General features: G+C 40.0%; 1 protein-coding gene across 1 annotated transcript in view; it reads right to left on the bottom strand.

Annotated features, from left to right (window-relative positions):
* GRIK3 (glutamate ionotropic receptor kainate type subunit 3) overlaps positions 1-17,642 on the bottom strand; it is a 929,711-nt gene that overhangs the window by 610,022 nt on the left and 302,047 nt on the right. The window lies entirely within an intron of this gene.

Raw genomic sequence — 17,642 nt, 5'->3', positions numbered from 1 at the left:
AGCAAAAGCTAGCCCAAGGAAATCATATGCATTAGAGGGGGAAGGTTAAATGCCCTTTTAGGAGGAGCTAGAGGAGCGAGAGTCTTTTTTACATAATTTTAACAAGGTGCATGTCACATGTTGGCAACGTAACATGCTAACATGACCTGTGTACAATTACCATTAAAAAAATACATAAAGGTGAACCAGTGTAAAAAAAAAAAAAGTCAAGTTTAGAGGTGCGCCCATTCAACCCACGCAATTGCATGTACGTTGCTTAACATTTACTAAGATTTTGGCCGAGCAGTGAACAAACTCATGTGAACGAGTGCAACAGCAGCTTGTGCATGCTCACTGCTTACATTAATCGCATGCAGTTCTAAACGTACTTGCAGGCACAGCAGGCTTTCTCTGAAAAAGTTACTTTCTCATTCTATTTTGGGCATATTTGTTACTTGGGCAGTTGTTACTAAACTTCCTCACATCACCCCATAATATTGGCACCTCCATCTTCTGTTAATGACTTGATTTGGAGATGGCATGCTCCATCTCCATAGTGGTGCACAGATTGCATTCTTCCGTGTGCCAAGATCGCTACAGTAAATGCGGGATTCACACTCTGTTACCATCGCATCATTTCGTAAATATGGAAATGTGCGTTGCACCTCGCCGTGCACCTCTAATGATGGCGCATGGCTTTCATAAATCCCCCCAGTATTTCAATGCAAAATTCAAATTCAGCTGGGAAAAAAAAAACACATTCAGGAGGCAGAAGTATCATTTCCTGCACTAACAGTGGGAGGGTCTTGAAGGGGAATTAAATGATGGGAGTGTGAGTTAAGTACAGAGTAAAGGGTTCAAGTGTGTGCTACATACAATGCAGGGTTCAGGGGTTTGCTGCGTACAGAGTGAAGAGTACAGAGGTGCCCTCTTTTCCCCCAAATCACCCCATCCCCCAGTACAGTGCTCTACTTCAACACCCAAATCCCCCTCCTTGACAGTACCTCATAGAGAACTGCGACTGCAGAAGAACAGGGTAGGTTATTCAGGAGGTGAGTGTAGTGTAGCTGCAGGGCATGTGGGGCTGTGGGCAAAGGCTTCAAGAGCTGTTGCCACCAGACAAGCACTAGGTTCCAACTACCTATCTATGCAGAGAGTCGGCAGGAGGAGCACAGGTGAGATCATTTTGCAGCCGGAACTAGAAGAGCAGGATCAGCAAATACAGCGGCGGGCTTATATTAAAAAGTAATCCCAACTGGCTCCATAATCCCAACTGCCTAAATAACGTGGCTGTTCGTTCTGTATCAGGCTGTCAAGGGGTTCTTTCTTACACTTGTCAAGCCAACACTATCCTGCTGGAAAAAAGTACCTTTAACTGAGATTTACTTACAGCTGTAAAAATCACAGATTTTTACAAACTGGCAGTAAATTTACTGACAATTGACAACCCTGTAGGCTGATAAGGATTTAACGCCCCCGTCAGATTTTGATTGCTGCTGTTTCTCCTATACAGAAAGATACAGAGATGGTGGGAAAAAACTGGCAGTTGTCACAGAAGAGGGAACAATTGTGTCTTTGGTAATTGACCAGCATGCTGAAAAATTATCACAAAAGCCCAAATTTCCCCAATCCAGGCACAGATAATACCCATAGGGTAGTACACATGCTCTTAAATCCCACCGCTGCCATCAGATGTCAATGAAATAAATATCCTTGGCAACTTGGTAACGTGAGCAAGAAGTTTGTGTGGTGGAGGAGGAATAAGGAGAAAGATTGCTTTGGGAAGGTAAAACCAGGTGTGATACCATTATCACAGCCCACAATAGTTGTCACTAGAAGGACTCATCCTAAATATGCCCAGCTATAGCCAGCGGCACTGATCGTTCAGGAAAAAAAAACAGATAGACTGGTTTAAGCACAGTACACGCAATTTGTTTTTTTTCATTCAACCCTGTGGGCTAAATGGAAAGAAAGGAGAGATCACTGTACTGACACAAGCAATTTTAGTGCAGTGATCTCTTCTGCTGTGCTATTATGTTCTGAGAGGGGGACTGCTGCCCCGCCAGAACACCCAAAGACACCCATTGACTGCAAGCGCTGATCGGATATTTTTCCAGCATGCTCATTCAACAGAAGTCAGTCACAAAATCGGCATCTGTGGGACAGGCAGATGTACACACGAGTTGAAAGTTGCATGGTACTGTACCAGCTGATTTCAGACGGTATTTGGCCCCTCTATACCCAGCTTTACATTGACATGTGTACAATCAGATAGCTCATACATGGATCAAAATTCAGCCAGTCCCAGCTACATGGGCCAAATTATTATTATTTTTTTTGTTTCAACAAATATTTTTATTGAAATCAAAGAACAGTACATGGTAACAACATACCATAGGTACATTGGTCGGGCCAAATTTTAATGCATGTGTGGCCAGCTTAAAGGCCATGGAGCAGCCAAGTGATTATCAAACACTTCTTCAAGCTATACTACAACGTAGAATCCTTGCATTATCACTTTTACCAAACACTTCCTAAAGCTATGCTGCCACTTACAATCTTTGCATTATCACTTTTCTCACTGCAACATGCACGCACACATGCCAAACACACAACTTAGGGTAGCTTGTCAACACCTGCAATTTATAAGCAGACTGGTGTGCTAAGCAACCATACACACACGCACGCAGACAAACACACCTATCTGTCAGATCTGCTAGCTTATATACACTGACACTAGTCTGCATGCAATGCACAGATACACAACACAATTTCATGCAGATTAACAACTACACTTTTCCAAATTGATACAATGTTTATTTTTTAGACTGTTCAATTTATTGAGGTATGGATTTCGGGTCGACTTGGCCAATCATCTCTGGGGGTGTTGTCTTACCTGTTGAGAGTAGAGGTAGTCCATCCCTAGGTTGTTCAGTAAGGAGGGCAGAAGGATTTCTTATTTTCCTGTCATATCATCTTTAGTTCTGTGGATCCCAGAGATACAAAGCTGTTAACCCCCACAGCAAAGGAAGTTCAGCAGCAGGAAAAGGACAGGGCAGCCCTACAGTGAATATTTCAATAGAATCAAGCTGCCTACACATTGTGTGACATGCTTCATTACAGGGAAAGCTGTAACTAAATCTGTAGAGAAAACTATTTTTTTTTTAAATTAACATTCAGCTTTTATATCACATAGTTTAAACTGTTCTACTGTATAATACATGTTTGGCTTTAGATATATTGAAATTGAAATGGAAATTGTGGTATATGTATTTTTTGCTGAGGTACACCATTACTTCCTTAACACATCCCAGATTGTATCTTAACTACATGACAAAGCATAGAAATACAGTATTATTATATCAAAAGAAAATCATGTATAATATAAACAGAGAAGAACAGTCTCTGGTTGGAGTCAAACACTCAGGGGTTTCATGTACTTACTTGTACCCTAAGACCTCATTCACACAGGACTTTATTTTTATTCCTCCTAGAAGGCAGCAGCGTTTTTGCCAAAAAATTGCCTGTTGCTTGTAAAAGCGTCTAACGCTGTTACAGGCATTTAGGTGCTTTTACGGGCATCAAGTGCTTGGGGCGTTAATTCATTTCATTGGCCAGAATAATTGAAATTAATTAATGCGCAAGAGCTAAACACACAATGTAACAAACGAACGATGTAACAAACAAACAGCTCAGCAAAAGATGTTTTCAATACACATTCCTAACATTATCTTCTAAGCGCCCCTTAGATAGTCAACCAGTGCCCCTGATTGCCCCATGAGGAAGTCATACTTTAAATAGGTGAGAGAGTCCTTTTGAGTCCTTAAATCCAAAGAAGAGTCCATATCCCTGGACCCTCAACTGGGCTCCCACAAGGAGTGGCCAAGTGCAAGTCCAGATCCTTAGCAGCATTCTGTTCCTAGAATGGGGAGACCTGGAACCATACCTCCTGCCATCTTAGTAACTACGGTGACCTGAGAGGCGGTTCCCTCACTTTTTATGTGTTTGCCTTAGCAGAAGGTGATACTTCCCCAAACAGCTTGAAAACCCTGGCCAGCAGAGTTAACCTTTAATGCCCAAGGAGTACCACACATCAGTGGGGCAAGCACAACTAAACAGTGCAATATTTAACACAGAAATCTAACCGTAGACAACCATAAAAAAAAAATAGAAAATTTTAAATAAAACATAAACATTTACCATCTACCTGCCATAACAAAAGAATTAGCAACATGGGATATTAAGTTCTTGTAAACGTGTAAGCTGTTAGCACAGGACACACAATACATTTATTGTTTTTAGTGAGCTAAAATGGCAAGATTACTAAAGATTACATAAAACACAGTCACTTCCAGTGCTAATAGGTCTTCCAAGGTGTGGAGTAACAGATGTCAGATAAAATGGTGGTGTGAAAGGTATATGGTATCCAAAACTGGGTGGATGCTGCCTTCCTCAGATGGGGTAATCCTAGTTCTGAGGAAGGGGGTGCACCCCTGAAACGTGTTAGTGGTACCCAGTGTTCTGTGCATGTCCATGCACTGTGTTTATGGCCTTTTGTCAGTTGCATTTTGTGAGTACCCACTTTTAACCTGTTTCCCCGAAAATAAGACCTAGTGTGATTGTCGGTGATGGCTGCAATATAAGCCCTACCCCCCAAATAAGCCCTAGTTAAAGTCCTTGTAGGTCTCATTTTCAGGGTAGGGCTTATTTTCGGGGAAACAGGGTAGAGCTTATTTGGGGGGTAGGGCTTATATTGCAGCCATCACTGACAATCACGCTAGGTCTTATTTTTGGGGAAACAGGATATATAAAAATGTCTTATTATTAAATTATCGTTGGTAATGCACTAGGTGTGCGTGCCTTCCATTTCTACTAAAGATTACATGTTACAATCCAGATAGCCATGTTCACATTTTATTTGTGTATAAGCAAAAATGTTTTCTGTTTGTGTAGTCTATTTTAGACAGTTGTGTTGCTCTGGTACTTTTGTAATATTATACTGTCATCCTTATGTTTACTAAAACAATGGACACCAGGTAACTCACCGGGGCTACCACAGGTTGCATGAAAAAACTGTATGAAATTAGAACAGCTTTACAAACATGTTAAAAAGATTTATGGTGCGTACACATGATTGCACATTCCGACAACAAAATCCATGTTTTTTTTCTGATAGATGTTGGCTCAAATTTGTCTTGCATACACATGATCACACAAATCTTGTCAGAAATTCCGATCGCCAAGAACGCGGTGACGTACAACACGTATGACGAGCCGAGAAAAATTAAGTTCAATAGCCAGTGCGGCTCTTCTGCTTGATTCCGAGCATGCGTGGAACTTTGTAGGGAAAGGGTGAATACCGCGCTAAGCCTAAAAAGCAAACATAGCAGCAACTAATAAGTGGAATACATACACCTATAGAAAATAAAAAGGAAAAATAGCTGCGCCTAAGGTTATACAGGTTAGAGTGATAAACCAATGTGAATCGAATGAGTGAAACGAATGGGTGAAATTCTAGATAATAAATAATTGTGAATACCAGTAAAAATAATAAAAATACAATTGCAGGACACAATATTGTAAATGTTGTGGCAATACAGTATAATCTTGTGACAATACAGTATAATCTTCCACCACCATTGAGTGCTGATCACCGTAATAAATACGCGCTTACCAGAGGCAAGCAAAGAAACAGCTTGCGGCTATAACCCAGCCAAGGCCTTTAGATCATGGATGGATCACTCAAACTTCCACCGGGACTCCGTATAGCTGCCACCCGCTAGGATGTATGGAAGTGGGTACCAAGTATTGGCCAGGAAAACAAAAACGAAGCTCCCATAGTGTATTACCGTAGTTTAATTTATTGTAAATAAGTAAAGATTGCACTTACAAATAAAAGTAGATAAAAAAGCATGTAAAGCCAGCTGGCTTGTGCGTGCCTGTCCGCTTGAAAGGTCTATTGCAATGACGTCAGCGCGTCCTGTCCGCCCGACGTACGTTTCGTCATAAATTGACCTTGTCTGGTGGAAGATTATACTGTATTGTCACAAAATTATACTGTATTGTCACAACATTTACAAAATCGTGTACTGCAATTGTATTTTCATTATTTTTACTGGTAGTCATAATTATTTATTATCCAGAATTTCACCCATTCGTTCCACTCATTCGATTCACATTGGTTTATCACTTTAACCTGTATAACCTTAAGCGCAGCTATTTTTCCTTTTTATTTTCTATGCGTGGAACTTTGTGCGTAGGAATTGTGTACACATGATCGGAATTTACGAAAACGGATTTTGTTGTCGGAAAATTTGAGATCCAGATCTCAAATTTTGTTTGTCAGAAATTCCGACAGAAAATGTCCAATGGAGCCTACACATGGTCGGAATTTCCGACAACAAGCTCCCATCGAACATTTCCCGTAGGGGCATATGGCTACACTTACACTTGCATTCTTGCATTTAGCTTTTCTAAATGCAGGAGAAGTTATCTAGGAGGAATAAGCAATTTTTATGCCTCCCAGATCACTTTTTATTACCTTTAAATGTTCCTGCTTTAAAGAAGGTTTAGCCATGATTAGATTTTATAATCAGATCCTGGGTGCAAAGAATTCTGCTTTTATGCAGGTTTGACACTGTGAATATGAACGAGACCTTAAAATCAAAGCGATATCGCATGGTCATCTAAGTTTTTATAATGCATGCAGATTTACGGTACCTGTGACTCATGGACTATTAATCAAGGATCCCAAAGGCCGCAAGAACTCAAGGTTCATATGCATCAACATATGTTGATGTAGGTATTTAACTAGATAGGTATATCTTAGGTATATCTTTAGAGCCATGTTTGGAAAGGGTGCCTGGACACCAAAACTTTTTCTTTGTCAGATTGACTTGAAAATATAAATCTAGAGTATGAATCTATAGAGAGTGTAAATCTTTAGTCCCCTAGCATGCTTAGCATAGTCCTCTGGTGTGTTTAGGCAGTAGGCTTTAGGCTATCTTGAAATGGATGTTGGTTGGGTGTTTCTATCCAAAACTCGTGATTATTTGTATTTTTGTGTTTGCTTATTTGCTTGTTATTTGTTAAACTGAATTGTTTCACCTATATCCTGATTCATCAATGATGAATCAATACAGACACAGATCATGGATTACACAGATTTCTAGAGACTCAATAAACTGTATATCTTAGATTTAAAAAAGCTAATGTGGAGTCATATCTGTTTTTAAATAATGAACAGTCATACAGCTTAAATGCTTCCTTCTCAGTTTTCAGCAGTAGTCGTTTCTTTGTGGTAAACAATTCCTTTATAGCCTAGAAAACATTTGTCTATCAAATAGCTCAAATCAATATCACTTCATTCACTGTTAATCCCCCATACAATAAAATGCTGTGATTTAAAGGGTTAGCAAAGCCTAGGAATCCTCATTAAGGAGATAGATCTAGTATTTGAAACTAATCTCAGATGACCTGAGACTGACCAAGAGTAGAAATTCTCATTTACTGTTATAAATAAAATTATAATGGCCCCTGTCTTAGCTCAGGGGCAGTTTGCTCAATTAATTAATTACATTAAGGACAGAAAACGATCACTGGCTTTGAGCCGGGGATGTCAAGATCTCATCCTTTTTCTCTCTCTTGGAATGTGTTTGGGGGATGTGCACAGGCTATATTTTATTTGGACAAGAACGGGATCAATTTTCAGTTTGAATTCAGAATCGTGGATAGCTCATGGGACAGGGCTCATTCTATACCATATGACAACCATAAGTGTTTTTCAAGCATTTTATGGAGCTACTGTAGGTGTTAGAAACCCACAGAATTTGAAATAATATATAGAGATGGATCCCATTATACTTCCATGTTTATCTTCTACCGAAGATAACACAAAACTGATGGGCCCCAATTTGTGCCCTAGTGAAGCTTACAGCCTACAGTAATTGCCCAATCACTCCCATGCAAGAATAAACACACTGTAGGCCCAAAGAATGTCTGGGTGGTACAGACAGGAGTGGCATTGTTCCTTTATAATGTCCCAAAGGAGAGGTTGTGTCCAGCTGTGGTCCAATTTTCATTTAGCTTTGATAAGCACTTTAAAGCAAATTTTAAAGTATGACTCTGCTTTTTTGTGAATAGCACAATATTTCCATGTTAGTTATATATCCTGCAAAGATTTGAGTATATATTTCATTGCAGACATTTACCTTCTGTTTTTTTCCTTAAAGTGGTAGTAAACCTGTACTTTGAACTTGTACCTACAGGTAAGTGTATGATAAGGCTTATCTGTAGGTACAGAGAATATCTTCTAAACTTGCAGTGTGAGACACGATTTTACGACAAAAGTCTAGGAAACCCAAAATTTCAGTAAAAAGACACTAAAATGAATTTTAGGGCAAACAAACACAATAAATTACCCAATTTTTGGTAAAATATAAAAGACAAGGTTGCATAGAGTAAAAATATGCCAAACATGCCAAACCTTAAATTTATGTGGGTCTGTGCCAGTGCCCTATATTTTCTATAGGCAATGCTTCAAAAGCATACTATAGGTCATCAGTTTAGTGTTAAAGGTTAGGTTTTGAGCTAGAATTATTGATTTTACTCTGGCATAAATGGCGATATGTAACATGAGTAGGGCCTCGTTTTTTTTTTTTTGTTTTTTTTTTGGGGAGGGGTGTTATGTGTTTGGGTGTAACTTTATTTTTTTGATTTTACAATTTTTTTTTTTGTTTAACTTTTTATTTTATCATATACAGGTTCTCTTTAATGAGACATGCACAGTCTAGAAGACTGTGCATGTCTCCTCTGGGCTCCACTGGATGTATTGCAATGCAAATCGCATTGCAATACATTCCTTCCTGGCTATAGTACCCGGGGAAAGTGACAGGGTGATCCGGAAGTGAACGCTTTTTGGATCACCAACAAGAAGGGGAGAAGGCTGGACTTGTGTCTGTTCTCCTCCCTCCTCTCCACCCGCCATAAAACACCTTTTGGTAATGTAGGTGTTTGAACACAACACATAGGGCTTGGTTTACTATGGCCAAATAGACTGTGCATTTTGCAAGGGCAGTTGCACTCATTTTGCCCAGAGCTTAGTGAATGTGGTGAAGCTCTGCTGATTTCCATCATACAATCATGTGTAAGCAAACAAGTTTTTTTTTGTTTTTAAATTTTCTTCACACCTGATTGGGTATGAAACTTCACCACATTCACTAAGCTGTGGGGAAAATGTGTGCAATTGCACTTGCAAAGTGCACAGTCTATAACCTTTAGTAAATCAACCCCACTAGTGTAAATGGGGCCTATCTTAAAGAGGAGCTGAACTCTGGAAGCTGTTCCACAAAAATGGCATGCAGAGGGCAAAGGACTAGTCAATAGTACTGTAGGTGGTCTTCCTGAAGCTGGCTTCTCCCCATAACTGACTTTCCATGCCTAAGGGCTCATGCACACTGCAGCTAAAAAAAGCCGCTTTTTTACAGGTGTTTGAGCTTTTTTTCTGCCTATAAAAGCTTGAAGAAGCTTGTTGTTTTTTGTGATCTTTCTCACGTTTTTATTGAGCTCTTTAAAGCTCTTTCAAGCTCTTTTGAGATTTTTTGAGCATAAGTGTTTTTTTTTCACAAACCCTCCTAGATAGTATTTTCTTAACCACTGTATAAACATAGCAAAAAGCTGGAATAAAGGTTTTTGCACGTTTTCATGCCTTTTTACTAGTTTTTGGACTTTTTTGAGCTCTTTGGGGCACTAACTCCACTCAAAAACACGAGTTTGGTCTGTTTTTTTCTGCCTGTAGGAGCATATGCCTGAAAACACCTGAAAAAGCCCTAGTGTGCATGGACACATTGGCTAACATGGAGGGGAGTTTCCAGGCAGAAACAATAAGAGCTCAAATCATCTCAAAAGCCTGTAGGAGCCACTTCTTTGAGGTGCATGAGCCTTTATTTTGCACTGTCTCTTTGTGTGGTCATCTTGATAGAGGTAGGGTTTTGCTTCCATTTGTCAGAGCCTCCACAAGGAAATCACTGAGCAGCAATCACCAGATCTCATTCCAAATCTCCTGAGACTAATAGCCAGTGGTAGTAATACCTTAGATATGACACTGCAGGCACCCTCACATACCAAGAAGAGCACTGCTATTTTGAGGAAGCTTTCAAAGAAACATTTAATTTATTTGGGGTACTGGATAGACACAATTAAAAGTTCTAAATGTTTACTATAACACAAGTATTCACTTTCTGGGTTCAATTCAATGTTAAAGAAGAAGTCCAGCCTAAACTTGTTTGGCTGTACTTCTCCTATGGATCACAGGAGTACAGTTTGTTTTGCACTCCTGTGGCCAGTTTTCAGCAGAAAGTGGACTGAAGTCCGCTCTCTGCTGACATCACCAATGTAAGTCCAGGTACCATATCATCCCAACAATGAAGTCTGGATCTGCCAGGTGCTTGGACTGACACCCGGCTCAGCCTCTCAGCGAGCCACTGAGAGCCTGAGCCAGCTTCCCCCATCCCTCCACAGCTCATCGCTCCAGTGAGCGAAGAGGGAGAAGAGCAGAGAGCTGTGAATGACAGTCTACAGCTCCCTGCTCATGGAGCTGTGAGAACCGAGTGATCATGGTGTTTGATCGCTCGGTTCTCAGTATAGAGGCGCCGGGGGACAGATGCAGCATCGGACCCATGCTGCATCCACCTAGGCAAGTATGAATAGGGAAACAAAAAAATCCTTTACTTCTCTTTTAAAGCAGAACTTGGACTTATAAAATTATTGCTAGCATGCAGTTTTTTTTTCTTTGAAGAAGAGAAGAGATACTTTGTATGTTGCTTCTGCCAAAAAATAATACTCTTTCAACAAAAATGTTTCTAAAACTCTGCTTGCTAAACATGCACTCCAGTGGTTTCTGTTAGATGCCAAAGACTGACATCTAGTGCCAGGATTGTAGGATTCCATTGCCCAGTCTTGGGGAGTTGCCCGATCACAACCCTGTACATCAGGGGTCTCAAACTGGTGGCCCTCTAGCTGTTGTGAAACTACAAGTCCCACGAGGCATTGCAAGGCTGACAGTTACAAGCATGACTCCCACAGGCAGAGGCATGATGAGACTTGTAGTTTTGCAACAGCTGGAGGGTTTGAGACCCCTGCTGTATATACTATGCATAGCTGTACAATACAGCAAGCATTGTTTTACTTCTTTTTCTCGAAAAAATAACTTGTGTAACAGTTATATCTTATTAAACAAAAGTGGAGTTACCCTTTAACATAAATCAGTCACTTTGTTTGCATTTTTAGCTTTGTGGCTAAACAAGCTATTCCTGATTAGTCTGATCTGTTACTGCTTGTCTCTGCAATCAACTGCTGATTTTCTGACTCTGGTGTATATTTGACTTGTCTGCTCAAAAATGCTTCTGGTCCATTAGCCTTGGTTATGACATGGCTTAATTCTGGTTTCTGGTATCTGTCTTACACCTGCCTTAACCTGCAATCTAATTCTGTACATTTGTCTGTCACTTGCTCTGACCTGGCTAAGACTCTGCCTAACTAGTTGGTGCTCCAATTGGTCTTGTTTGAACTGCCAATTGTATACAGAAAGCAACAATCTGGAAGTTGTCTTAGGGCTCATGCATACTGCAGCTCCAAAAAAAAACTGCTTTTTACAGGCGGTTGAGCTTTTATTTCTGCCTATAAAAGCTTGAAGAAGCTTGTCCTTTTTTGTGCTCTCTCTCATGTTTTCAAGCTTTTTTGAGCATAAACGTTTTTTGTTTTTTTTTCACAAACCCTCCTAGATTGTACTTTCTTAACCACTGTATACACAAAACAAAATGCTGGAACAAATGTTTTTGTGCGGTTTTGCACATTTTCACACATTTTTGAGCTCTTTTGAGCTCTTTTGAGCTTTTTGGGGCACTAGCTCCTCTCAAAATTGTGAGTTTGGTGAGGTTTTTTTTCTGCCTGTAGAAGCATATGGAACCATGTGCTGTGGTCTGATAAGATCAAGCTAAACTTTTTTGGTTCAGATGGCATCAAGTGTTTGTGGCGGCAACCAGGTGAGGTCTTGCCTACAGTCAAGCATGGTGGTGGGAGTGTCATGGTCTGGGGCTGCCTAAGTGCTGCTGGCACTGGGGAGCTACAATTCATTGAGGGAACCTCAATTAATTGAGGGAACCATGCCAGCATGTACTGTACCATACTGAAAACAAGCAAGGCAGTGGTCATCTTGGAGGTGTGTTTGGGGTTGTTATCATTTTGCAATACTGCCCTGCGGCCCAGTCTACAAAAGGAGGGGATCATGCTCTGCTTCAGTATGGTACAGTACATGCTGGCATGGTTCCCTCAATTAATTGAGGTTCCCTCAATTAATTGTAGCTCCCCAGTGCCAGCAGCACTTAGGCAGCCCCAGACCATGACACTCCCACCACCATGCTTGACTGTAGGCAAGACACACTTGTCTTTGTACTCCTCACCTGGTTGCCGCCACAAACACTTGATGCCATCTGAACCAAAAATTTAGCTTGATCTTATCAGACCACAGCACATGGTTCCAGTAATCCATGTCCTTAGTCTGCTTGTCTTCAGCAAACTGTTTGCAGGCTTTCTTGTGCATCATCTTTAAAAGAGGCTTCCTTCTGGGATGACAGACCAATTTGATGCAGTGTGGCGTATGGTCTGAGCACTGACAGGCTGACCCCCGACCCCTTTTACCTCTGCAGCAATGCTGACAGCACTCATACAGCTATCTATTTCCCAAAGACAACCTCCGGATATGACACTGAGCACGTGCACTCAACTTCTTTGGTCGACCATGGTGAGGCCTGTTCTTAGTGGAACCTGTCCTGTTATACCGCTGTATGGTCTTGGCCACCATGCTACAGCTCAGTTTCAGGGTCTTGGCAATCTTCTTATAGCCTAGGCCATTTTTATGTAGAGCAACAATTCTTTTTTTTCACATCCTCAGAGAGTTCTTTTGCCATGGGGTGCCTTGTTGAGCTTCCAGTGATCAGTATGAGAGAGTGAAAGCGATAACACCAAATTTAACACACCTTCTCCCCATTCACACCTGAAACTTTGTAACAAGTCACATGACACATTGGGAGAGAAAATGGCTATTTGGACATTTTCAGTTAGGGGTGTACTCACCTTTGTTGCCAGCAGTTTATGAAAAGATATAATGAAATAATGGTGGCCACACAAAATATTGACACTTTGGGCACAATTAGGGGTGTACTCACTTTTGTTGCCAGCGGTTTAGACATTAATGGCTATGTGTTGAGTTATTTTGAGAGGACAGCAAATTTACACTGATATACAAGTTGTACACTCACTAATTTACAATGTAGCAAAGTGTCATTTCTTCATGAAAAGATATCATAAAATATTTACAAAAATGTGAGGGGTGTACTCACTTTTGTGAGATACTGTGTATATGTATATATATATATATATATATATATATATATATATATATATTAGGAGTTACAGTATTACATGCAGAAATATATGATAAAAAGTGATATTGTAGGGGATAGCACATAGGAATAAGGATAGCAATAAATACATATACAATTATATTTGCCACCTTTCCTCCCCTGCAAATCAAAACTAAACAAGTTGCTGTTAGTTAAGTATATGACGCAGATAAAATAATATAAAATAAATATACAAATGCAGTTAGCTAAATAGTATTAAAAAGGCATAATTTCATTAACAAAAAGAAATAAAACAAAATAAATCCCTATGCCTGTAAAATGTAGAACAGACTGCCACAAGTTAATAATATAAATAATGTACAAAAACACCTCATTTTATTATTATCACCACAATTGCTATATACTGCACTGATGGTGGCCAAGTACATTCTGTATGCAGTTTGGAATAACTAGCCCTGTAATATTGGGAGTATTCTATAAATTAGGGGTTCTGGATACACAATTGACCCAGAAGCATAAAGGAATGATTTGACTTTGACACTATCCTACAATGAGGAATCAATCCCTTGTTTTGGGGGTTGGTGATGGAGATATGTATGAGACATTCAGACACATAGATAACCTGTGTTTAAAGAAACTTCCACTGTTCTGTATATCATATATCAGAATATCTGAATGATTCAGCAAAGATTTTAGAATTAACAGCAGTGAGCCCTATCTTTAGGGACGCTATTTCAATGCTAGTACCAAGCCTATGTGGCATCATCAGCATATGCAATTGCTGCAGACACCACACAATCTACCCACCATACAAATCATATTCCAAATAGTCTAAGTTGAGAAGTGCTATACCCCATTGGTGCCATAACTCCCTAATCTGAGGAAAATTCTTTTGATGTTAAGTTGAAACGTTTTCCCAGTGCTGGTCAGTGGAGAAATCTCCCCAAACATTGATGGTCAGTGTAGTGCCCCTTATAATAGTTGTAATTGTAATGGTACTGGAAATTGGGGGTCATTGTAGAAATGCACCTTTACTTTGGTGGTCAATGTAACTCTCCTTTACATTACTGGTCATTGACAAAGTGCCCCCTTACATTATCAACCAGTGGAAAAGTACCCCCTTACATGAGAGGTGGGAGGTCAATAGAGAAATGCTCTAAGAAATGCTCTTATGTTGTTGATCAGGGTAATGCCCCCTTACATTGGTGGCCAATAAAAAAGTGCCCCTTACATTGTTGACCAGTAGAAATATACCCCTTACATTTGTAGGTGGTCAGTAGAGAAGGGCCCACTTTCATTGCTTTCATAGTTGGCGTTAGTGGTTACCTGCATCATGATAGACAAGAGGAGAAGCTACGCTGGCTCTGAATGATGTAGGTGATGAGAGGCTGAGACTGCAATCAGTCCAGGCACCTGGCGGATCCAGACTTCCAAAGTCGGAATGACGCTGTGCCTGGACTGATTCCAAAGACGTCAGCAGAGAGCGGACTTCAGACAGGTCACCAGAGTGCAAAATGAATTGCACTCCGTGGACCCAGGCTGGACTTCTGCTTTAAGAATAGCAAATTCAATAAAACCTTAAAGTGGTACTAAAACTTTGTTTTTTTTTTACTTTTCTTTTTTAAAATAACAAACGTGTTTTACTTACCTGCTCTATGTAATAGTTTTGTACAGAGCAGCTCCGATCCTCTTCTTTTCAGGTCCCCCACCGGCGCTCCTGGCTTTTGCCCCTCGAGCAGTGCCCCCAGAGAAAGCTGCTTGCCCTGGGGACACCGCTCCATGCTTGCTCCCGAGCTTGGCCCTGCCCCCGTTCTCCTCACTGGCTCACTGGCTGTGATTGACAGCAGTGGAAGCCAATGGGCTCCTGCTGCTGCCTCGTCTCAATCCAATGCTGCTGTCTCATCCAATGAGGAGGGAGAGTCATGGGACAGCTGAGGCTATCGTGAACATCACTGGATTGGAGAGAGCTCAGGTAAAGGGGGCTGGGGGGTGGGGTATTTCCATTATTTGTAGCCTACTCCTGTTAATCTGAATGTCTTGAAGTTTGTAAACTTATTTTTTGAAGATGCCCACACATTTACTTTCTTGAATTCTGTGACACATATTCAGTGTAGACACTGCTGCTTGCCTTCTGGACTACAGAGGTGCTGATTTGAGGAGTTCCAGGAGGCGGAGTCAGTACAGGAATCATTCCCTGCAGTCAGCAAGGTTCTATGGGATATATAGTTTGTGATGTCCTTAGAAATTGTAGGTAAACAGCAGAGGAGAAGCTGCAAAGCATGCAAGAAAATCAGGAGGTTATACAAAGAGATGACCAGCAGACAGGCAGAACTCACACCATGAAAGGAGATTTTTCAAATAAGATTGTATTTAATTGTCAAATTGTTTGTATTATTACAATGCTGATTTTTTTTTTTAAAAGAAAGTGTATGTTGTTACCTTAGATTTTTTTTTAATCCAAACCATAAACCAGTCTTATGCTGGAGCACATGAACTTTGTCTATAAAAGCAAACACCAACCACTACATTTGAAGAAAAGGTCTTATTTTCCCCAAACATCTTATTAGTTCTCCATCTAGACTTCTACTGAAAGGCAATCTACAGCAGGTAACCATTTCCTTTTTCCAACTGTATGGTACAGCAGGTGCTGTCCTATACTATTAGCACATTTCTTTTCCATGTTGGGCTGTTTAAAATGTCAATAGTATTTCACAGCCTGCTTCTTCCATATTTATTTCCTTTTTTTGTAATTTGACTGTGAGCGCCCATGGTTTTTAATTATACGCAGCATCTGAAGAACATACGAAGAGACTGGCAGCCCTTTTGCCGTGTAGCTCCTACATATACTTTTTTAGTCACTTAACACAGGTTTAGCTAAGGTTAAGGTATATTTACCCAAAGGCTATTTCTAAAAAAAGTATACTGACTAGAACACTAATTAGAGCAAGAATTCTTGGAAATAGGGCAAATGCATTTGTACCCTGAATGTATTCTCTAGTGGATGTCAAATGTTTATGAAAGTGATTTTAGAATTGCTGTTATGACATCATGCCCGAAGATGAATCCCAATTATCTTTTTTAAAAGATGCTGCTAGATTCCATAAACAGTTTAGCACAGCTATTAAAGAAAATAAAGTACTTGGATGAATATAACAGTTAAAAACAAGTAATTTCTAGATAAAAAGAGTCTAAACAAATATTTCAAAGGATAATTCCCTTCAATATAAAATAAATTATAATTTTTATGGAAGATAAAAAAGAAAGTAAAGGTTAGAAAATAATGGCCTCTTATTTGTGTTTAGTCTTATTTTTATAGTTACATTCATATAGCATTCTGAGCTTTATTTTAAAAGAGGCTCTACAAAATATTAAGAGCTACTTGACAGATAACTCCTGTTTTACTGTTTTGTTGCTGGCACTATCAGTACTAATTACCTCAAAAAGTCAGAGATTATCAAATTGTTACATAGTGCCCTCTGTGGCTGCATTGTGCAGTACAGGTAATAAAGTCATTATTACAGTTCGAGTTAACCATGAGTTCAACCTGAACCAAATTTGTTTGAAGTTCAAGAAAATGGTACTGCTTTACTATGCGATTAGGTGTGGTGCATTTTTCCAAAGTAGTGCATGTGTTACTTTTTGTGTGATCCAGTGTGATTTCAGCCCATTCAAATAAATAGGCTGAAACTTGCACTGCAGGGGAATGTGCAGGAATCGCACAATACTATGGTGAGGTGTAGACCGACCCTAAAGTATTTGCAGGGAAATATACCTTTTTGTATGTCAGCAACAACTTCAGTTAATGTTTAGCTGTTGGTAAATGCCTAGCTGCAAGCCAAATGTGCTAGAGTTCAATTCAGGAGATGTTTTCCAAACTGTTAAACTTTGGAAATTGCAGATGTGCCCCAAGTCCCACTGAATTCTATGGGAGGAGGAATCCTAACAGGAAAAAAGAACCCTCAAACAAAGTGCATGGGGAGCTGTCCACTGCTAGAGGGAGCATGTAACAATGGTAAAAAAAAAAAAAAATGTACAAAATACAGCTTGGCTGGGAGCAGCATTTTTTAAAAAGGACAACAATAAACATGCAAAGTTTCTTCAAATAACACACTGACGAATACCCCATAAACACGCCTGTTAGGTAGTGTACCCTAAGGCCTCTTTCACACTGTCGGACCGTTCAGGTCCGCCTGTCAGTTTTGTCGGCGAACCTGAACGGGCGCTCCATTTTAGTCTATGGAG

This window comes from Aquarana catesbeiana, linkage group LG02, assembly GCF_042186555.1.
Source record: "Aquarana catesbeiana isolate 2022-GZ linkage group LG02, ASM4218655v1, whole genome shotgun sequence".
Classification (NCBI taxonomy): domain Eukaryota; kingdom Metazoa; phylum Chordata; class Amphibia; order Anura; family Ranidae; genus Aquarana; species Aquarana catesbeiana.
This window is presented reverse-complemented; position numbering and strand designations above follow the sequence as displayed.